General features: G+C 42.1%; 1 protein-coding gene across 3 annotated transcripts in view; it reads left to right on the forward strand.

Moving 5' to 3' along the window:
• Nucleotides 1–296: 296 nt before the first annotated feature.
• The window catches only part of CREBRF (CREB3 regulatory factor), a 60,844-nt gene continuing 37,644 nt past the window's right edge, over nt 297–23,496 (forward strand). Inside the window, exon 1 of one of the 3 annotated variants that reach the window (XM_019982910.2) lies at nt 297–456. The gene's annotated coding sequence lies outside the window, so the exon portion shown is untranslated. The other 2 variants (XM_019982911.2, XM_070774526.1) reach the window with 2 other exon arrangements.

Here is a 23,496-nt window from a genome sequence, read left to right on the forward strand (position 1 = left end):
TACGGGCATTTCAGGCCTCGCCGCGTAGTTGTAATATTAGATATAATGCTGGACGTGAAAGTATTTGAAAACAAAACATCCCGGACAAATGCGAATGTAGCTAAGTATCAGAGACGGCCCACGCCCACGCGGCAGCGACGCTTAGCCCCCGCTCCGCCCCCTCTTCCTGGTTTTTCCCGGCAACCCGCCCCTCCCGCGTCATGTGATAGGGGTACTCTGCCGGCCCGAGCTCCTGATTGGTCGAGCTGCAGGGCGCCTCGCGATTGGCCCGAGGCCGGCGGGCCCCCGCCTCTCTCCTCCTCCTCGCCGCGGCCCACGTGAGGGGGGCGAGTCACGCGATTTCCGGGAACCCGTCAGGAAGGACATAAACAAAACAAACCCGAGGCAGCATGGAGAGGGGCCGCGGCCCCTGCAGTGGAACCAGACCCAGCGCCTGAGCCGCCCCCACACCCACAGGTGAGGTCCGCTGCCCTCCGCCCGGAGCCCGCAGGTGCCTGGGCTAGTGGACGAGCCGGGCGGGGGGCGGAGGAGGGCCGCTGGCCTAAGAGGCGGCAGCGCCGGGACTCTGGGCCGGGTCGGCACGGGGCGGGGGCCGGGACTAGGACCGAGTCTGGGGGCGCGCGGGCTGCAGGCTGCCGCCTGCCGGTCACGGGGACTCCGGCTCCCCTCCCCCACCCCCGGCCCGGGACGGTTATATAAAAGCGCGGGGCAGCGGTAGAGGGACCTACGGGCGGACGGCAGGCTAGGCCAGGGGTGGGCAGTACTGAGCGTCCGCCCTGCCAGGCCTCCTGGCCCTTTACCGCTACCTCGGAGCCCGGGGCCGTGGCAGCCGGCAACCGGCCTGTCAGAGAAGCGAGCGGGTGGGAGGGGCCGGGGAAGGGAGGGGAGGCGAGGCTGGCGGGGGAGGAGGAGAGAGAGGGGCGTGTGAGGAAGGGCCGGGGCCACGAAGGTTGGAACCAGGCTGGCAGGAGACGAGGAGGCGCGGGCTGCGGTTGGGGGGGTCCAGGCAGGGGTGTCTCGGGGGTAGCCGCTCCCCCTTCTCGTCCCCGCCCCAGTGACTGCCGAGAGGGGCCTCCCTCCCGGGATTTGTTTATATGTCTTCTCAAAGCAGCTTGAAGCGGCTTGGAGGCGGAGCTTTCGGCGCAGAGTGGCAGACGCTGCCATCCAATGGAGCAGGCAGACGGAGGCTGACGCGCCAATGGGCTTGGGGGAGGCGGTGTGATGGGACCCCCCCCCCCCATTTGTTAGGCTGTGTCGGGGGTGGGTCGGGTGGGGCGGCCATGTTAGATGGGAGGGGACCGGTGGCGGTGGGTCACTGAGAGGGGAGGAGACAGGGCAAAGGGCAAGGGAACCGGGCCGGGGGCGTTTCGGGTGTCCGAAGGCGAGTCCGAGGGGACGATGAAGTAGCTCAGGGGAGCCTCACCCCGACCCACCGCTCTCCCCACCCGAGCAGAGGAGGCAGGGAAGTACCGAGGGCAGTCTAGCCGCCCCTTGGGGATGGTTCCTGGGAGTAGATGGAGCTCAGTTTCTGGGTTCTCCCTCTTTCTCGGCTTTAAGCTTCCTGACAAACCCGGCCGCCAAACCCTGTAATTGCCCTCCTTTAACCCAAGAAGGCAAACCTTTTTGCTGTTTCTGAGCGAGCTTGAGCCTTAAGAGTGCCTTAAGAAGGTACTTGGATAACTAGCGGTCTGAATTTGTGCACCAGGCCCCGGATAGAAGGAGGCAGTGAGGAGGAAGTTCTGTTTTTTTTGGATTTTACACGGAGGAGACCAGGACTAGAAAAGCCGAGAAAGTTAAGGGCTGGGCGGGGTCTCCATTTTTTTCATCAGGATACCTTCTAAAGATCAGGCCCTTCGTGCTTGCCCTGGTCCTGGTAGTAATTTGCCCCTCCTGCTTACATAAATTGATAGCCCTTAAATATACTTTCATGAGAAAACTTAGTCTTGAGAAAATTATTTAGGTTTGAAGGTTCTTTAGGACTCTTGTCTTGGGAATACCCTGCAGGTGAGAAATAGGATCAAGATCTGACTGCTTTTAAAAAAGCAAAAAATGAGTCGTCTGTATAAATCTTGTGATTTATGGTAAACTGATTGTCACTTGGTTGTACTTTTAAATATTTTTTTCCCATTTTCTTGTAATCCAAAATAGCTAGGAGAAACACCAAAGATGAAAGAGGAATGGTATGAGTAATTAGAAAATCACTTATTTTACTTTGTTTTATGATTATTTTGGCATCACGTCGGCCGTATTAGATGCTTAATTTAGTTCTTTGTTAACATCACCTTACAACCTGTGACTCTCTTGGTATTCTCAAGGGTACCAGGCTGTTGATGCATCTTTGGTTAAACACTTGTCCTCAGGAACATGCCTTAGGTATATCGTGAGGGGCTATTCAAGAGTTGACTGTATGTATTTAGGAATTTGCAATTATCTCCTATTTTGTTAACTGGAGAAAAATAATTGGTAAATAAATGGTTTATCGATTTCTGTATTTGATATGATTGACTCACAGTTCTGTTAAGGATATATAAAAATATAAATCCTGATTATTTGATAGACTTCGAGTTCTTAAATATAATTTTTATGGCAAATGAAAGTATTTGCTCGCCTATTTTGTCTTATTCTAAGAATGACAGATTCAACAAGACTTATTTGGATGTAACTTTTTTATGTGATTAATAAAGCATCTTTGGAATTTTTAGACTAATAAGCATAGAAGGGCTAAATATATCTAGAAGAAGAGATTACCTCCACTTACCATCCCATTCTCTGTCATGACAGGGAAACAAACTTTTCCAGAAACGATGTCTTGGTTTACTAGTTTAATGTGCGTAGGTTCTTGGATGCAAGTGTAAGTAATAAAGGAATAATTAGTATGTCTCCTGGTGGTGGTGAGCTAAGTACAAGTGACAATGAAAGCACAGTGAGTGTGCATGTTGATTCTGTTACTGTAGCAAAGTTTTAAAAGATTGTGAACTAAATTCACTGTTTGCTTTTATTTATTTTTTTCACCGTTTGCTTTTAAAATTTAATTTTTGGTGTAGATTGACAACTACATGACTTTCAGTGATTCAGCAGAGGTTTCTTTCCGTGTAGGTTTGTACTTGGATGTTTTGGGGACAAATCCTCTTTTACCATATTCAGTAGTTCAGCTTTCAGAGTAGATGAACTCTTGGACTGGACATAAATTTGTCAGATCATTGATTCTAATGATTCTAAGATAGAGTAACCTGTGCAGACTTTCTGTATAGGATGGAGTAGTAAATATTTATGCTTTGTCGGCCATGTAGTGTCTGTCACACCTACTCGGGTCTGCAGATTGTAGCATGAAAGCAGCCATAGACAGTATGTTTGGGGCTATAATCTAATAAAACTTTATTTATAAGAACAGGCTGTATTTGAAGGCTGTAGTTTGTCTGTCGACCCATGTTCCAAGACATCAGTCTCTGGGTTTTAAGTACTTGGATGTTAAGTTATTGCATCGTATATAAACATGAACTTTGGGTAATATTTGAGCACTTGCAGAATTTATGTATCTCATGCCTTGAAGAACTTTTAGATTAAGACCACATGTCTACATTTTATTCTGCATTTTTATTTGCGAATAGATGTCTTCCTGAAAACCTGTTTAAACCAAATGTGGGAATGTCAAGTCTTATTTATTTTAGAGATGCATTCTGTTTGAAAAAAATTTGACTTTAAAATGTATCTAAGAACTTTAGTGTGTTAACTATTTGGAGAGAAGTTGGTCGAGTGAACAGATACCACACATAGATCTTATATATATCATACATGTAATTTGGGAGCCACATTGTTTGTTTTTGCCTGAGCTCTTTGTAGAATTCCCTAAATAGGATAGGGTGCTTTTTCAAACCAGACCGCCAAAATGTAGGTTGCCGCCCCTCCCCTTCCTTGGAAAATATCAGTGCTAAGTGCCCACTGAAGTGGAGATGCCGTAACTAAAAATGTTACACAGGCAAGTACTTTTTTCATGTGTAGCTTTCTATTTTGTTTTTATGTAGTATTTCACCAGTCTTGTTGATTCGAACTGGATTTCAGGGTGAGCATGAAAATTTAGAAAAGAGAATATATTGACCTCTTAAAACCAAAACGCATCCTGTGGCCTTCAGTCTCGTTTCTAGTTCTGGTTAACCTATGTTTGCCGGGGTGACTATGAGTGATTCAGTTTATTAATTTGTTAATGGTAAGGATTAGTGATTTTTTTTCTATTTCACAGGACTATTGGGAAATTGTTAATTATTCTCAAACTCTTGTACTTTGAATATGCTAATACTTCGGGTTTGCTTGAAACCGCCTAGCAAATACGTATTTAATTTTCTTTCTGTTAGTGATTGCCTCTCAGTTTCTCTTTTATTAGGACTTTCTGCACTCTACAGTGTTTCCCTACCTACTTAACAGCGAGCAACCTGAGGTCAGAGTCTTCCTCTTATTTCTGTATCCCCAGTGCCTAACACCTTTTAGTGTTTTTGAACTGCTTAAATAAATGCTGCTGCTGCTGCTAAGTCACTTCAGTCGTGTCCAACTCTGTGTGACCCCAGAGACGGCAGCCCACCAGGCTCCCCCATCCCTGGGATTCTCCAGGCAAGAACACTGGAGTGGGTTTCCATTTCCTTCTCCAGTGCATGAAAGTGAAAAGTGAAAGTGAAGTCACTCAGTCATGTCCGACTCGAGCAACCCCATGGACTGCAGCCTACCAGGCTCCTCCGTCCATGTGAGTAGATTGCTAAAAACTTCTAGATAGAAGGCAGTGAAGTCAGTCTACTATTAGTAGAGACCTTGGGGTTGGAAGGGAGTAATTAGTCCCCATCTGCTCCTCAAACAAAAAGTCTACATGTTAAAATTGACCCTTTTTTGTAAGAAAAACTATTTCGATGATTTCTTTTTTTTTTTTTTTCGATGATTTCTTAAAAATCCCTTTATTTTTTGTTGTTGCTGTTGTTAGGTACATTCCATTAGTTAGACTCAAGTACTCCTTCCAGGAAAACAGCAACCAAAAACCTTGTTCTTTGTCCTGTGAATTTGTCATTAGCTCTTGGCACACTTGGTCTCTAGATGTTTGACAAATGTGAGCAAAATTTCTTCTTAGATGTTTGGGATAATTATTCATCTACATAGCAAGGGTCCCTTTACGGAGAAATATGTAAAATCATTCTTGCTAATAAGTCTGTTGTATCCCAATAACTTGGGTTAGATGTGGAGAGAGTTTGATGCAGGGGACTGCAGTGGGCTTCCCAGATGGCACAGTGGCAAGGAACCTGCCTGCCAGTGCAGGAGACACAAGAGACAAGGGTTTGATCCCTGGTTGGGAAGATCCCTTGGAGGAGGGCATGGAAGTTCACTCCAGTAGTCTTGCCTAGAGAGTCCCATAGACAAAGGAGCCTGGTGGACTATATAGTTCATAGGGTCACAGAGAGTCAGAACTAAAGTGACTTAGCACACACGCAGTGGTACTTTGTGAATGCAGTACTATCTCATTCTGTTGCTAGCTAAGCCTTGTAAGCCTTTTCAGCTGTTCATGACATTTCTTCCAAAATTCGTGTTGGAAGTCTTCACCCCCAGCAGCCTTCTGAGCTATTCATTTCCTCACTAATTTCCAGCAACTCTGATCATCCTGTCATTCTGTCCTTTGGACAACACCCAAACCATATTTACATGTTTTGTTACAAAGTCATGTTTTCACTTACTTATCTTTCGATATTGTTGACGTTGACAAGTTTCTCGTGAGAGCATCATGAGCTTGCTGTTTTTTGTCCTTCAGTTTCCTTGTGGAACACTTAACGCTTTCTTCCAAGTAATGTTTTGTTTTGGCAAATTGAAGCTCCCCCTTTTATTTTGTAGATAAATTTCCTACTTTGACTGCTATACGCTATTCCTGGTGCAATTTTCCTTCTGTTTTATATGTGCCATTCACTGAGAAATGAAAACAAAACTTAAAATGCTCTTTGACCGTGTAGGGAGACACTGGCGGTAAGGTAGATGTACTCTTGTTTGAAAGATACACTGTACTCCTTTCTTTGGCTGTACTGTGTGGCTTGTAGGATCTTAGTTCCCTGACCACACACAGATTATACCGGGGCCCTTGGCAGTGAAAGCACCAAGTCCTAACTCCTGGAACACCAGGGGATTCCCTCACTGTACCCTTTAAACAGAAAAGCTTCAAGAAGCCTGCTTTAAGACTTGTTGTGGAAGACTTACTAGTTTAGTCTCAAAGTCGTGTCCTACTCTTTGCGACCCAGTGGACTGTAGCCTGCCAGGCTCCTCTGTCCATGGAATTCTCTAGGCAAGAATACTGGAGTGGGTTGCCATTTTCTTCTCCAGGGGATCTTCCCGACCCAGGGATCATGCCTGCATCTCCTGCTTGGCAGGCAGATTCTTTACCACTGAGTCACCTGGGAATCGTTGTAGAAGACTAGGTGGACTTTATAGTTTTTCAAATTGCTCTTTAGTAAAGGTTTCATCCTCGCTACTGACTCCTCTGCTGGAGTTGCCCATAGACTAGTAGAGGAGACAGATATTACAGTTCAACATTATGGTATTTAGAACAACGTGGATTCTGCCTGGAAAAGCTTCCCAGACAAGATGGCATTTAAACTGGGATTTGAAGACTAGTGAAAGAAATCAGAGAAGTCTGAAGGGTGTACAAGATGTATGGAGTGGGGTTGGGTATGGGAAGACTTCAGCAGAGGCAGAGGCAGAGGCAGGAAGGGAAGGGGCTGCTTTGTGCGACTGGAGGGGGTGGGGGAAGAACTCTCCTGCTCTCCCTTCCCTCTGATTCCACGGGGCTGCTTTGCACTCCCAGGCCTCTGTTCTCTGTTCTCTTGCGCTCTGACTTTGGGCTCTTTTCCCCTGGTTTTTAGTTCTCCTTTTAGCCCCTCATCACGGCCTGACATGCCTCCCTTTTTCTGTTTTCTCATCTGTGGGCACCAGGTGCCCTTGATTCTGACGCAGTGTGTCCCTTACCTTCATCTCCTCGCCTCCATCCCTTCCTTTACTCTCTTTAGGTTCCTTTTCCTTTTCTTCCTTTTCTTTTTGCTTTGTTTGAAAAGAAAACAAAAATTCTTTCACAGTACTGTTAATTTTGCATATAAACAGCAGTAAATGTCTGAGTTGATTCCCTCTTGGGACATCTTATGTGATCAACTTGCCTTTGATACTTATCCAGGTACTAATTATTCATTTCTGTGAATTTCCTTTTTTGACGAATTTTTCCTTTGTGTTCAGAGATGCCTCTTCTCATAGGCTACAGTGCAGAATATTACTACTTATATTTTGTGTTTTTTACTTCTTATGTGCCTTAAACTTGTTGTGTGACGAGACCCAATTCAAATCTCACCTTTTCCTGAAATTTTCCCAAACTTTCCCAGGTAGAGATAGTAGTACTCTTCTCTGTAGTTTTATAGTATTTTTTGAATGCCTCTTTTTAGAACTAGCTTTATTGAGGAACAGGTTTTATAAATTCACTCAACTTTTAGTTTTGACAAATGTGTGCAGTTATTTAACCTCCTCTACAGTCATGATGTGGAATATTTCCATCACCACAGAAAGTTCCCTCATGCCCCTCTTCACTCCGGCTGCAATTACTGTTTACTTGCTGTCACCACAGTTTTTTCTTTTTTGTAATTTCATATAAGTACAGTCATAGAATCTGTTGTCTTATGAGTCTGACTGCTTTTGCTTAACATAATGCTTTTGAGATTTATTCATGTTGTTTCAAGTATCAGCTGAGTACTTGTTATCATATGGATGTACCACAGTCTATCCATTTACCAGTCGATGGCTATTTGGGCTGCTTTCAGCTTTTAGGTTATTGTGAATAAAGATGCTATAGACATTCCTGTATAGTTCTTTTAAATACCTGTTTTCACATTACATTTCACCTGGAGGTAGAGTTGTGACTGGAGCAAGCTGGAAAGCACAGGCCAATGTCAGGTGATGGCTCTCAACTCCAGTTCAGGTGATTGTGCTGGGAGTACGTCCCCAGTGTTGTCAGGTGTGTTTTTCCCCCTCAAGAGAGAGGTATTTGATAACAGGATACAGAAATTTTATGAGATTTCCAATTCAAGTTCTGACAGTTAAAATTTAACTTTTTACAGACACTACTGTGTCGGCTGAACAAAATCCATAGGTAGGCATTGATTTATTTATTTATTGATTTATGGCTGTGATTCAGTTTGAGAACTTTGCTTTAAATTTTCCGTTTTTTTGAGAATTCCCCAGTGGTCCAATGGTTAGGTCTCAGTACTTTCACTGTCAACACCCAGGTTCAGTCCCTGGTTGGGGAACTAAGAACCTACAAGCCACACAGCCAAACAAAAATGAACAAAGAAAGAAACAGCTGCAGTTTTTGTCTCTTGTTTTAAATTGTACATACTCTTAGTAGATTGACCTTATTAGGCTCTTGTTACCTTGTTTTATACCTTAGCACAATAACTTGCTGGTTTCCCAAACTCCCAAGTTAAAAACTATTAAGTTACTGTAAATGAATTTTCTTCTTTACTCTCCTTGGGGGGATGTAAGAATTATGAGTGTCTAATGGAAGAATGGGACTAGGTTCTGGTTACTCCTTGAATTTCTCTGCTGTTAGCGCTGATTCTATTCAAAGCTATGTTTTCTCAGCAGTTGGGATAGTCTACCTCCTTTGTTTTGATGTATTGTGAACCTTGTTGAGACAAGTATAGTGTAGATTAAACTGTATGTGTATGTGTGTGTGTTCTTCAGAAACTGTGTAAGGTCTTTTAAGTACAAAGATAAGTTTTGTATAAATCTGTTCCCTCCAGTTACTCAGACTCTTTGGTGAAGCCAGTGTAAATGACTATAAAAAGAGGTAAAATGTATGTGATTTTTTTGAAGAAAAGAGCAATAATCTCTCAGAAGAAGCCCTTTTCCTTGTAACTTTTTCTCCAGTTCTTTATTGTGTACAGAGATGACTAGTTTGCAACTTTATGAACTACTTTGTGAACCCAAAGATTGTTTTGCTGATTAAACCGGCATAATGGACATCTCACCCTCACACAGCGGGAGTGAGGGTGTCACATGGCCTGTGCTGCCTGCATATCCTCTATTCACCCTAGATTCAGGCAGCTGGGTTTGTGATAATTAAGTTTGGAATTCAAGTTAGGATTCCATGTTGAATTTAGGTTTGTATATTCAGTAGCAGCCATATCTGGGGAACATCTTATACTGAGGAAGGAATCAGAAAACAAAAAATAGCCACCATTTATTGAGTGTCTGTTTTGTGCCAGGGCTAGATTCTTTACATATTATCATGAATCACAGTATCCCTGGGGAATTCTTGTATTTACAGATAAAACAGGTGAGAATGTGGAACAAAATCCCAGATACTCAGCAGAACTTTATATCTTGAATCTAGAGTTTGCTTCTCATTTTGTTGTGATTATTTAGTCACTCAGTCATGTTGGACTCTTGTAATTCCATGAACTGTATCTTGCCAGGCTCCTGTGTCCAAGGGATTTTCCAGACAAGAATACTGGAATGGGTTGCCATTTCCTTCTCCAGGGAATCTTCCCAGGGATTGAACCCATATCTCTTGCTTGGCCAGTAGATTCTTCACTGCTGAGCTACCAGAGAAGCCCTTTCAGGAGTAGTAGAGCCAAAGAGGCAGCCACCATTTCTCAGTGTATTCAACTGTATTCACAACCTCTGTAGCCCTTGGGCCATAACCTCTGTACCTGTATAGTCCTGAGCCAGTGGCATATAATAGCCCATTTCACACTAGGAAGGAATTTGAAGGGAATTTAAAAATTGCCTCTAGCGTATATACATTCATGCTACTTTTGAAAAGCATCAACTCTGAGAAAGGAGTCAGGAGACAGTAAATTTTGAGGAAGGGCCCAGATCTCTGATTGCCAGAGCACTGGCGCTGTTAGGGTCGGCCCGAGTGGGTGTCTCCCTGACCCGCTGCTGCGTGGCTCAGGTGTGCTCTCACACGCACTGCTGTTTTTGTGCTGCTACCTTTAATTGTATTGTTCCTTTTTATGTTTTGTAGATTTTTGTAGAACAGTTCAGAAAGTGAAATGATTCTTTAAAACTCCAGTGTTGAACCTGAATAAAATATTTGTCTTAGTTACAAATGTGTGTGTGTGAAATAGAGAAAGCAAAGGAGAGAGAATAGTGTAACATGCATTAGTCTAGTGCCTGGATTCAGTTGGTTTAAATAAGTTTTAATCCTATTCTTTCCTTTATTCTCTCCTCCCTAGACAAAAATTATTTACTATCTTTAAAATTGACTGAAATTTGAACAGTACTCTTCCTGGAAATTAAAAAAAAAAATTCAGGAGTGGTTCAAGACTCAAATTAACAAGCTTGTAGAAGCTTGTACAAGATACTTCGGAGCGCATGAAAGATGCTTAATAAATATATATTGAATGACTTCTTTGTAATGTCCTCTTTCTGTATGAAGAATGACACGCTTCTGACTCCTTATCTAGAATGACCCGTGGTCTTAGGAGGTTTCCTATTCGTGGAACTCTTGTCTGGATGCTCGTGCTGAGCAAAGCATTACTCTTGACACTGCAGTAATAGACATGAGATATAATAGTCATTCTTAAAGATTTTACAATCTCTGATAGAAAAGGCAAGCGTTTGGGAGGAGAAAGAGGAAAAACATAAGCAAAGGCATGAAAAGCCGGAGTCTCACTGCTGGAGATCCTTAGTGAAGTGGGATTGTAACTGAGGACTTGGGGGAGATTGTAAGATTAAGCTGATACTGTTATATTTATTAGAGAGGGGTGGAAGTTAGGGTATTGAAAGATAGTTTCCTTGTGTCTGAGTATTTTGAACATTATCCAGGAGATAATGTTAGTTGCTGAAAACTTACCAGCACATTGCTAATATGATGTGGTAGTTTAGGGAGAATAATTTGATAATGGAGCATAAGAAGTGGAGAGAGGGAAAGGTTGGAAGCAAAGAGATCTGTAGGGCAATTACTGGGACAGTAAATAGAAAATGATAAGGTTCCAACAGGGGTTGAGAAAGTGGGAAAGGCAAAGTCAGACAGGTACATGCACCCTCTGTACAAGGTTAAATTGTCGGTTTATTTTTAATAAAGAGGCTGATGTCATTTAAAACACAGCAAGTGGGGAGGAGGAAGAGAGTCAAGGCTGAGATCAGTGTCACACACCTGAATGTCTGATAATGGTGGTACTGTTGACAGAATAAACCTTTGAGTGGGGAGGTGGCGTGTTGTGTCTGAGGTCATGGGCTGTAAGTGATCTAGGAAAATACCTGTACCTGGGTCTCAGTAGAGACGGTTCACTGGTGTGTTTAGGATGAAGACACAGATTTGGGAGGCCTTTGGAGATGACCTTTGAGACGTTGACGATAGAGACAGTCTGATAGTTTGCACAGAGGCATCCATTTACTGAATGACCTTGGACAACCCATCGTTGGTGAACTTTTCGAATTAGAGTCCGGCGGTTGGACAGAGGGTGAGGGTGCTGATGATGCTGATACTAACCCTAATCACTCCACCGGGCTGTATTCAGTGGCAGGGTATGGTAGTGTGCTTCGTAATCTGTGAACAGTAGCACCAAATAGAAACTGAGCATTTGTCATGAGCTGTCAAGGGCGGCTGTGGTTAGAAATGCATTCTTTGGTTCTGTCTTTTATTCTTATGGTTCAAACAACTTAATTGGCAGGTATTAAGACTGCAGAAAGACCCTAGTATTTAATAGCTGATGGTTTTCAGAAATAAAAACTCTTCCCATTCGACTCACACTGAAAGAAACCTGCCTTCATAGTCTTTCTTATTGGTTCCGAAAGTGATTTAAATAAGCTCTCGTGTCTTGTCTCTGGTTATCGTTGAGCCAGAGTTTGGGGAGTGACAGGATGAGATGATTGGATGGTGTCACTGACTCAGTGGCCATGAGTCTAAGCAAGCTCTGGGAGATAGGAAAGGCCCAGGAAGCCTGGGGTGCTGCAGTTCCTGGGGTTGCAAAGAGTCAGACATGGCTTAGCAACTGAACAACAAAGATTTTGGAAAGGAATTCTCTGAGAGGGCTCGTGTCTTTCTCTAAGACAGCATTCCAAGGAGAGATCACTTTTGAGATTTAGTATATTTTCTCAGCTCTTCAGGATTTTCAGGAAAACGTGGTTTTAACTGTTTTAATTAAGTGTTGCCACCAACCCGATTTACCTCCTTATTTTTAGAATCCTGAGTGTGAGGATAAAAGGAGACTATTGGGCTGCCCAGGGTTGAGGAGTTCACAAGGTGTTACGACTGGAGGATCACATCCCAACTGGATTAACATCTGTTTAGGATAACCATCTAGTTTGAAATTTGCTTGCTTGTTTCCCATATGTTGGACTGTAGAGAGCTGCTGTTGAAGGGTAGAAAGGAGTGACAGGTTCATAGGGTTTATATGATGTGATGAAGGGAGAACACAGCCCCCACGTTTTCTATAATGAATCCCTTGCATAGTCAGCCTCTGCGTCCTCAGTGGTTTGGTGACTGGTAAAACAGCTTGATTTAGTAAGCCTCTGCAGGTCTGTTTTGTTCAACTCGTGGTAAGTAGTTTTCTAAAAGAAAAGAATTATTGAGTGGGGCATTTGAAGTGTAGCAGTTTGGATGGAATGTGTGGCGGTCTTTCCTTCCTCCCTCTCCCCCTTCCCTTTCTTTCATCTTGGGGATTAAATCGCAGGGGAAACGATTTATTTAAATTAGGGGTCAGGATGGTTACCACCTACAGAGAGAGAACCCAAGAACTCTGCCACATGAAAGGAATGATGAACATAAGCTAGCAGCGTTTAGGAACGATCAAAATAAACCATGATATATAAATTATATAACTATAAATGTGATGGCCTTTCTTACCACAAATGTTGTTTAAAAAAATTTTCCTAGTGGGGAATTCGCTGGCAGTCATTAAGACTCTGTGCTTCCACTGCAGGAAGCACAGGTTCAATCCCTGGTCAGGGAGCAAAGATCCTGTAAGCTGTGTGTGGCAAGTCAGAATAATGATAATCATAAAATTTTGGCTTGTGGTAAAATAAACATTAATTTTACCATTTAAACCACATTGTGTATAATTCAGTGGCATTAAGTGCATTGACAGTTTTGGGTAACCATCACCACTGTTCTGAAATATCTAGAATATTTTCATCACCCCAAACAGAAATTCTTTACCCAGTAAACAATAACTCTCCCAGCCTCTGGTAGCCTCTCTTCTTTCTGTCTCCATGAATTTGCCTTTTCTGGTACTTCATTTAAGTGGAATCGTATAGTATTTGTCTCGTGTGTCTGATTTGTCTCACTTAGCATGCTGTTTGCAAAGCTCATCCATGTTGTAGCATGTATCAGAACGGCGTTCCTGTTATGACTGAATAATGCTCCACTGTGTGCATCTGTTAATGACCACTGGGATTGTTCTTCCTTTTGGCTCTTGTGAATAATGCTGCTGTGAATATGGGTGTACATGTATTTGTTTGAGTTCCTGCTTTCGATTTCTTTGGGTATGTATCCAGACGTTGAATTTCCAGATCAGACAGTAATTCTGTGTTTAGCTTTTTAAGGAATCACTGAACTGTTTCTCAGCTGTACTGTTTCACATTCCCATCAGCAGTGCACAACGTTTCTGATTTTTCCATATCCTCACCAACACTTGTTATTTTCCATTATTTGGCTGTTAACCATCCTGGATGGGTGTGTCAGATTTTTTAACATGTATTCTGATGATTCAGGCGTGCTGCTTACCATTGTGAGGAACTGGTTTCTACAAGATAATAAAAAAGAGCCGTGGCCTAAGTTGGTGCCACATAGAAGGGGACCTCTAGGGACTCTAACCATCATATATACAGTATTGGCCTATTGATAAGGATTTTCATTTAGAAAGCAATTTTTATGTCTCTTGCCTGGAGAAGGAAATGGCAACCCTCTCCCATTATTCTTGCCTGGGAAATCCCGTGAACAGAGGAGCCTAGTGGGCTACTGTCTGTGGGGTCACAAAGAGCCGGATGCAACTTAGTGACTAAACAACAATATTTTTCTCGATGTCAACTTTTTTTTAATATATGGACTCTTAGGAATTAGCTGGAACCCTCAGATTGGGAAGGGGCACAATTTAGGAGCTCTTGGATATGTGTGAGCTCCCTGGGTCACACTAGTCAGCTCTTGGGGTTTGGCTTTTAAAGTTTGGATTAGTGTTGTGAGCAGTCTCGAGAATAAACCTTTACTAAAAGTCTTCTGACCTTTCCTGTCATCCTGCTTGACCTTTCACTTTGCCTAATGAACATAGTAAGCCTCAATGTGTATTCAAATGGAAAACCAGAAAAACTTAGGGTAGGGTCTGGTGGGGAGGGCTGTGAAAGCGACTGAAGCTGTGACTGTCTTCAAGTGGTACTGTCGCTGCTTATAAATAAATCATTCAGCCCATTTCATTGCTTTAGAGAAGTCAACTCAGTTGTCCAGTCATGTCTGATTCTTTGCGACCCCGCGGACTGCAGCACACCAGGCTTTCCCTGTCCATCACCGACTCCCAGAGCTTGCTCAAACTTATGTCCATTGAGTCAGTGATGCCATCCAACCATCTCATCCTCTGTTGTCCCCTTCTCCTGCCTTCAGTCTTTCCCAGCATCAGAGTCTTTTCCAATGAGTCAGTTCTTCGCATCAGGTGGCCAAAATATTGGAGCTTCAGCTTCAGCATCAGTCCTTCCAATGAATTTTCAGGACTCATTTCTTTTAGGATTTACTGGTTCGATCTCCTTGCAGTCCAAGGGACTCTCAAGAGTCTTCTCCAACACTACAGTTCAAAACCATCAATTCTTTGGTGCTCAGCTTTCTTTTTGGTCCAACTCACATCCATACATGATTACTGGAAAAAAATCATAGCTTTGACTAGATGGACCTTTGTCGGCAAAGTAATGTCTCTGCTTTTTAATATGCTGTTTATGTTGGTCATAGCTTTTCTTCCAAGGAGCAAGTGTCTTTTAATTTCATGGCTGCAGTCAACATCTGCAGTGATTTTGGAGCCCAAGAAAATAAAGTCTGTCACTGTTTCCATTGTTTCCCCATCTATTTGCCATGAAGTGATGGGATCAGATGCCATGATCTTAGTGTTTTAAATATTGAGTTTTAAGCCAGTTTTTTCACTCTCCTCTTTCACTTTCACCAAGAGGATCTTCACTTCCTCTTCGCTTTCTGCCATAAGGGTGGTGTCATCTGCATATCTGAGGTTATTGATATTTCTCTTGGCAATCTTGATTCTAGCTTGTATTCATCCAGCCTGGTATTTTGCATGATGTACTCTGCATAGAAGTTAAATAAGCAGAGTGACAATGTAGCCTTGATGTACTTCTTTCCCAATCTGGAACCAGTCCGTTGTTCCATGTCAGATTCTAACTGTTGCTTCTTGACCTGCATGCAGATTTCTCAGGAGGCAGGTCAGGTGGTCTGGTAGTCCCATCTCTTTAAGAATTTCCCACAGTTGGTTGTGATCCACACAGTCAAAGGCTTTGGTGTAGTCAATAAAACAGAAGTAGATGTTTTTCTGGAACTTTCTTGCTGTTTCGATGATCCAGCAGATGTTGGCAATTTGATCTCTGGTTCCTCTGCGTTTTCTAAATCCAGCTTGAACATCTGGAAGTTCTCCATTCACATACTCTTGGAAGCCTTGTTTGGAGAATTTTGAGCATTACTTTGCTAGCATGTGAGATGAGTGCAATGGTGTGGTAATTGAACATTCTTTGGCATTGTTTTCTTTGGGATTGGAATGAAAGCTGACCTTTTCCAGTCCTGTGGCCACTGCTGAGTTTTCCAAATTTGCTGATATACTGAGTGCAGCACTTTCACAGCATCATCTTTTAGGATGATGCTTTAGAAAAGTAGTTCTCTGTTACTGAAGTATCTTCCTGCACCTAGGAGCTCTTGTTGAGTAGTCTTGAATGAGCCCAAGTACAGAAAATCTATTGGTAAATATTACTTCTGATGGACCACAGTCCTCTTTCTTGAAAGACTCATAAAACTGTACTGGGGACTAGTGAGCTAGAGCTGTGAATGAGGAAGTAATAACTAGGGGAATTAATTTAGCCTTTCCCCTAGCTGTCATTGTTGGGTTTTTGTTTCTTCCTGGCGTAACCACCAGTCCTTGAGGTCAGCTTGAGGGCAGGGTGGGGGATTTTATGATCAAATAAGTTTGAGAAATGAGATCTGCTCTGTTCATCTATTGGTGATTTATAATGCACATTAGAAGCTAGTATCTTAAAGTTTCCAAGAGATTCTGCATAAAGGCAGTGTAACAGCTTTAACATGATATTTTCCTAACCTTACAACACTTCTGTTGGGTAACTGTTTAAAATTCTTAGGAACGAATATTCCTTAGGTCAGACATGTGGAAATGATCATTAACTTTTTACATGCTTTAATATCAAAAACTTTGAGTAGAATATGGATATTCTTGAGCCCACAGAAGTGTGAAGGCTTCCCCCAGAAGCATGTTACTACACCTTCCTCCTAGTGTTACTTGGCCATCTAATGTGCCTTCTGTGTAGGAGATAGTTTTGGAGCAGTTGTCATTATGGAAGATTCTGTTTAATGGTAACTGCTGTAGAAGCCCTTATTCTTTTTTTTTTTCCTCTTGCAGCTTTGGTCAGGGAGTTTGTCTCTTCTTGGCTGTTTCACAGTAGATGTTTGGAACAGTACCAAGTATTTCTGTGAAATGGGTGCAAAATGCTGGGGATGAGGATAGTTGGTATTGTGAGCTTGAGTCATCAGTTTTAGAGATTGGGTGAGTTTATTGTCACTATAAAGGCCCTGCTGCCTGGGGTAGAATTGACCCACGTCTCATCCTTTTTGCTGCCACCTAATGGCACCCCACTCCAGTACTCTGGCCTGGAAAATCCCATGGATGGAGGAGCCTGGTAGGCTGTAGTCCTTGGGGTCGCTGAGTCGGACACAACTGAGCGACTTCACTTTCACTTTTCACTTTCATGTATTGGAGAAGGCAATGGCAACCCACTCCAGTGTTCTTGCTTGGAGAATCCCAGGGACGGGGGAGCCTGGTGGGCTGCCGTCTATGGGGTCGCACAGAGTCAGACACGACTGAAGCGACTTCACTTAGCTTAAGAGACTAGGAGGAGCAACTGAAGACCTTTTCCCCAGGAGAACAAGCTCCATTCTCTGCATAGTGGATACCCTGTCTTTGGGAGTTGGTGTCTTGAAAATATACAGCCTTGTTGCTAACAGCTGTCACAGATGTTGAGTTTCTGAGCTGGACTCGCTGTGGGAGAAAATAATGCATTGGCAAAATATACCTATTGATAATAATCACCTTTCAGATCTGTTTCATTACTACATCTTAATTTAATATATCATTTAAATCTCATAACATCTCTATTACATAGTTAAGAGAGAATAGTTGTAATTCCTCAGTCTGGGAGATAAGAAATAGCAACTTATTCTAATTCATAAGGCTGTTTATTTATTTTTTTAATTCAAATATAGTTAATGTGTAGTACTATATTAGTTTCAAGTGTACAGCAAAGAGATTCAGTTATACACACATATGTATGTATATGCACATACACACATATATATGTATTCTTTTTCAGGTTCGTTTCCCTTATAGGTTATTATGAATACTGAGCATGGTTCCCCATGCTCTTCAGTAGGTCCTTGTTGGTTATATACTTTATATATAATAGTGTATATGTTAATCCCAGACACCTGATTCATTTCCCCCACCTCCCTTTGGTGACCAAAAGTCTGCTTTCTATGTCTGTGAGTTCATTTCTGTTTTGTAAATAAGCTCATTTACATTTGTATAATTTCTTTAGATTCCAGAAATAAGCTATATTATACAGTTTTTCTTTCTCTATCTGGGATACTTCACTTAATATGATAATCTCTAAGTCTATTGATGCTGCTGCAGATGTCATCATTTCATTATTTTTTATGGCTGAGTAGTATTCCATTGTATACCACATCTTTATCCCTTCCTCTTTGTCAGTGGACGTTTAGGTTGCCTTCATGTCTTGACTACGGTAATAGTGAAGCAGTGAATGTTGTGGTACATGTATATTTCAAATTAGAGTTTTCTCCAGATATATGCCCAAGAATGGGATTATAGGATCATATGATTACTCCGTTTTTAGTTTTTTAAGGAACCTCCATGCTATTCACCATAGTGTTTACACCAGTTTACATTCCCACCAGCAATATATGAGAGTTCCTTTTTCCCCATAACCTCTTTGGTATTTATTGTTTGTAGATTTTTTTTAATGATGCTCATTCTGACTGGCATATAGTGATACTTAATTGTAGTTTTGATATGCATTTCTTTAATAATTAGTAACATTGAGCATCTTTCATGTGCGTCTTGGCTAGCTGTATGTTTTCTATGGAGAAGTGTCCATTTAGATCTTCTGCCTACTTTTTGATTGGGTTGTTTGTTTTTTGATATTAAGCTGTATGAGCTGTTTGTATATTTTGGAAATTAATCCTTTGTTGATAGTGTTGTTTCCAAATGTTTTCTCCCAGTTCCTCGGTTGTCTTTTTTTGTTTATGGTTCCCTTTGCTGTGCAAAAGCTTTTAAATTTCGCTGTGTGTGTGCCCTCAGTTGTTCAGTTGTGTTCGAGTCTTTGTGACCCCATGGACTGTAGCCTGCCAGGCTCCTCTGTCCATGGGATTTCCCAGACAGGAATACTGGAGTGGGTTGCCATTTCCTTTTCCAGGGGATCTTCCCAATCCAAGTATCGAACCAGAGGCTCTTCCTCAGCTCCTCCATCAATAGGCAGATTCTATTTTTGTTTTTATTTCCATTACTCTAGGAGATGAATCGCCCCAAAAATCACTGTGATTTATTTCAGAGTGTTCTGCCTATGTTTTCTCTAGGGAGTTTATAATATCTGGCCTTAACATTTAGGTCTTTAATCCATTTTGAGTGGATTATTTTATTTTGTATATGGTGTTAGAGAATGTGCTAATTTCATTCTTTTGCATGAAGTGTACAGTTTTCACAGCACCACGCAGAGACTGTCTTTTCTCCATCGTATGGCCTTGCCTCCTTGGTCACAGAGTGACTGACCGTAAGCGTGTGGGTCTGTTTCTGGGCCTTCTGTCCTGGTCCGTTGATCCGTGTGTCTGTTTTTGTGTCAGTGCCATCCTGTTCTGATTACTGTGACTTTAAAGTAGTCTGAAGAGTTTGGTTCCTCCAGCTCCATTCTTCTTTCTCAAGATTATTTTGGCTACTCAGGGTCTTTTAATCTTACAGATTAAAAAAAATTTTTTTGTTCCAGTTCTGTGAATTTGATAGGGATTTCTTTGAATTCTGTAGATTGCCTTTGGTAGTATGGTTGTTTAAATAATATTGATTTTTCTAGTCCAAGAACATAGTATATCTTTTTCATCTGTGTCATCTTCAGTTTCTTTCATTAACATTTTATAGTTTTTGGAGTACTGGTGTTTTGTCTCCTTAGGTAGGTTTATTCCTAGGTATTTAATTCTTTTTGACATGATTGTAAATGGGATTGTTTCCTTAATTTCTCTTTCTGATATTTCTTTGTTAGTATTCAGAAATGGAACAGATTTCTGTATATTAATTTTATATTCAGCAACTTTACCAAATTCATGGATGAGCTCTAGTAGTTTTCTACTACTAGATTGCTGGGAGAAATATCAACAGCCTCAGATAGGCAGATGATACCACCCTTATGGCAGAAAGTGAGGAGGAACTAAAGAGCCTCTTGATGAAGGTGAAAGAGGAGAGTGAAAAAGCTGGCTTAAAACTCAGCATTCAGAAAACTAAGATCATGGTATCTGGTCCCATCACTTCATGGCAAATAGTAGATGGGGAAACAATGGACAGATTTTATTTTCTTGGGCTCTAAAATCACTGCAGATGGTGACTGCAGCCATGAAATTAAAAGAAACTTGCTCCTTGGAGGAAAAGCTATTACAAACCTATACAGCATAATAAAACTAGAGACATTACTCTGCTGACAAAAGTCCATCTAGTCAAAGCTATGGTTTTTCCAGTAGTCATGTATGGATGTGAGAGTTGGACCAAAAAGAAAGTTGAACACCAAAGAATTGATGTTTTTGAACTGTGGTGTTGGAGTAGACTCTTGAGAAGTCCCTTGGACTGCAGGGAGATCAAACCAGTCAATCCTAAAGGAAGTCAATCCTAAATACTCATTGGAAGGACTGATGCTGAAGATCCAATACTTTGGCCACCTGATGCGAAGAACTGACTCATTGGAAAAGACCCTGATGCTGGGGAAGATGGAAGGCAGGAGGAGAAGGGAACAACAGAGGATGAGATGGTTGGATGGCATCACTGACTCAACGGACATGAGTTTGAGCAAGCTCTGGGATTGGTGATGGACAGGGAAGCCTGGCGTGCTACAGTCCATGGGATGGCAAAGAGTTGGATACAGCTGAGCGACTGAACAATAACAGCAGTGCATCCTTTAAGAGTGAAATCGCTATTTCCCTGGGAAGCTTCTACAATTAAGCTCTGCTGGCCTTCAAAGCTAAATGCTCTAGAAGCTCTACCTGGTGCCAGATCCCAAGGCTGGGGTCTCTGATGTGGGGCTTAGAACTCTCACTCTGTGGGGGAATCTCTGTAATGTAATCATTCTCCAGTGTGTGGTTGGCCAATCTCAGGGATATGGAATTTGATTATATTGCAAGTATGCTCATTGTACTGATCTCATTGTGGTTTTCTGTCTTTATGTCTTTAGCTGTTGAGGATCTTTTCTGGTAGGTTTCAGTCTTTTTCAACAGTTTGTTCTGCAGATTGTTGTGATTTTGGTGTGCCTATGAGAGATGGTGAATTTAGGTTCCTTCTACTCTGACATCTTGGTTACTCTCCTATTTAATTATGGAATCAAAACTGGAATCCAAGCCTCTTGTCTCCCAAACAAGTGCTCTTTTTGCTAATGCATGGACAAGTTTGTTCTACTGCCATGTGTTTAAAATAACATTTTAAATGAATATTTGTATTCGTATGGAAGTTTTATAGCTTCCCTGGTGGCTCAGATGGTAAAAGAGCCCAACAAATGGTGGCTCAGATGGTTAAAAAAAAGGGGGGGATTTTTATGGCTTAGAAAATTTGGTAGCAGGAATAATATTACTTACTTTCTAGAGATGAAGAAAATGAAATTTAGAAAGATTGACCTACCCAATGTTGTAGAGTTTTCAAGTGAGAACTGTGACTGGAACTTAGCCTTTTTTGTCCAGTGTTTCCCTGATAAACCACGCTGTTGGTACATGGTGTCTGTAGTAAATGCCAAACCACGCTGTTGGTACATAGTGTTTATAGTAGATGCCAGTAAATATATCTTGATGAGAACTGAACATCTTCTTGAGCCTTTAACCCTGTTGCTAGAAAGGGTAACTTCCAGGTTTTAGAAGAGTATCAAACTTTTCTCCCAGACCAGGATTAGATGGTAAAGAATTTGCCTGCAATGCAGGAGACCTAGGTTTGATCCCTGGATCAGGAAGATTCCCCGAGAAGGGGTGGCAACCCACTCCAGTATTCTTGCCTGGAAAATTCCATGGACAGAGGAGTCTGGCGGGCTGCAGTTCATGGGGTCACAAAAGAGTTGGACACGGCTGAGCAGCTAACACACACACACTAACCAGTCCACTTTGTTGAAAGCATCGCTTGAGTGCTTTGTGTTTTGGGGGGAGGGGGATCTAAGTAATAGATCTGGAAGAGACAGCTGACCTTGTTTCACACAGGAGTCAGGGGAAGAGTTAGGACTGAGATTGCATATCAGCAGTAGGTTCAAGGCATGAAGCCACTTAAAGGGCATTTGGGCCAGAATTAGCCTTTGGCACGAGCAGGCATCGGTCCATTTAAACTGTAGCACTGGATTGAGATGCATAGTTCATGCTGTTTCTAGGCCCAGGTTGAGCACTTGAAGGTATTTCCTAGGCTAGAACAGTGCCCTGGGAATGACAGCCAGCTAGAGAGAAGAGCCCAACAAAGATCTCGGAAATGCAGATGATAATTCAATTTAAGTACTAATCCAACTGAGTAGAATAGTTATCGAGTCCTTGTTGACTCTCACTTATTTGTTCAGCAAGAGGTCTCTGAAGTTGGTATTTACCACTGTAAAGCTCTAGGCCAGAGAATGTATTAACTACAGAGGGCAGCATAGCTTAAATTGGCACTCTGCTTCAATCTAAGAAATAACACTGCATCTAGACTGAAGAGGGTAAGGAATTCAGTTTAAAACAGAGGTTCTCACATTTTAGGGAGGAGCAGAATCATCCTGAGGGCTTGTTAAAACACTTTCCTGGGCTCTACTTGCACAGTTTCTGCCTTAGTGGATCTGGGCTAGAGCCCAAGAATTGCACTTCTAACAAATTTCCAGGTTGATATTGATACTACTGGTTCTGGGATCACACTTTGAGGACCACTTATCCAGAAAGAGATGATGAAGTAGGTATAGCTGTTTATTTCTTGATTAAAGCCTTCACAGAGGAGTGAAGAGGGAACTAACCTGTCAGATTCTACCACATTCAAGACCCTTTGCCAGGTGATTTGAAGTCATTTAGTTTAACCCTTGAAACCACTCTGCAAAGTAGTACTTATTCCTGTTTCCCCTCTCAACATACACATATTCAAAACTTGAATAATTCTCACTTCAAGGACAGCTTTCACTTATAACTCAAAGAGTAATTTGCATATGCCTTTATGAATGTGATACGCGTGCTCTGTTATGCCCAACTCTGCGACCCCATGGACACAGCCCTCCAGGCTCCCCCATCCACGGGATTTTCCAGACAAGAATACTGGAGTGGTTGCAGTTTCCTACTCCAGGGGATCTTCCCCACCCAGGGATTGAACCTGTGTCTCCTGTGGCAGGCGGATTCTTTGCCACTGAGCCACGTGGGAAACCCTATTTAACGTAGAAGTGAAGTGAAGTGAAGTCGCTGTCGTGTCCGAGTCTTTGTGACTCCATGGACTGTAGCCCACCAGGCTCTTTGGTCTGTGGGATTTTCTAGGCATGAATACTGGAGTGGGTTGCCATTTCCTTCTCCAGGGGATCTTCCCGACCCAGGGATTGAACCCGGGTCTCCAGCATTGTAGGCAGACGCTTTACCATCTGAGCTACCAGGGAAGCCCATTTAATGTAAAGGATATGTTAAATTCTAAATTATGTATTCATTGTTCTAGTAGATTTATGAGGGATATAAAATGTAGATTCACTTAGTAGTATTGATTATACAGTAGATGGAATTGTTGATACATTGTTTTCTCATATAAAGCATAAAGTGAATGGGAGCTTTATTTTAACATTAAGTAAAATGCATTTTTAGATCACAGGAAAAATGGGCCTATGTTAATTTCGTTGATGTTTGTTTTTTCTTTTTTAACGGTGCCAATTGGTTATTGACCAATCCTGTTATAGAAACAAAGGGACAGATGTTGAATTTCAGTATAGTTGGTACTAAAAACAGCCACATTCTTAATATTAAAATCACAATGCTGGTAAGTGTTCTTTGTTAAT

This window comes from Bos indicus, chromosome 20 (assembly GCF_029378745.1).
Source record: "Bos indicus isolate NIAB-ARS_2022 breed Sahiwal x Tharparkar chromosome 20, NIAB-ARS_B.indTharparkar_mat_pri_1.0, whole genome shotgun sequence".
Taxonomy (NCBI): Eukaryota; Metazoa; Chordata; class Mammalia; order Artiodactyla; family Bovidae; genus Bos; species Bos indicus.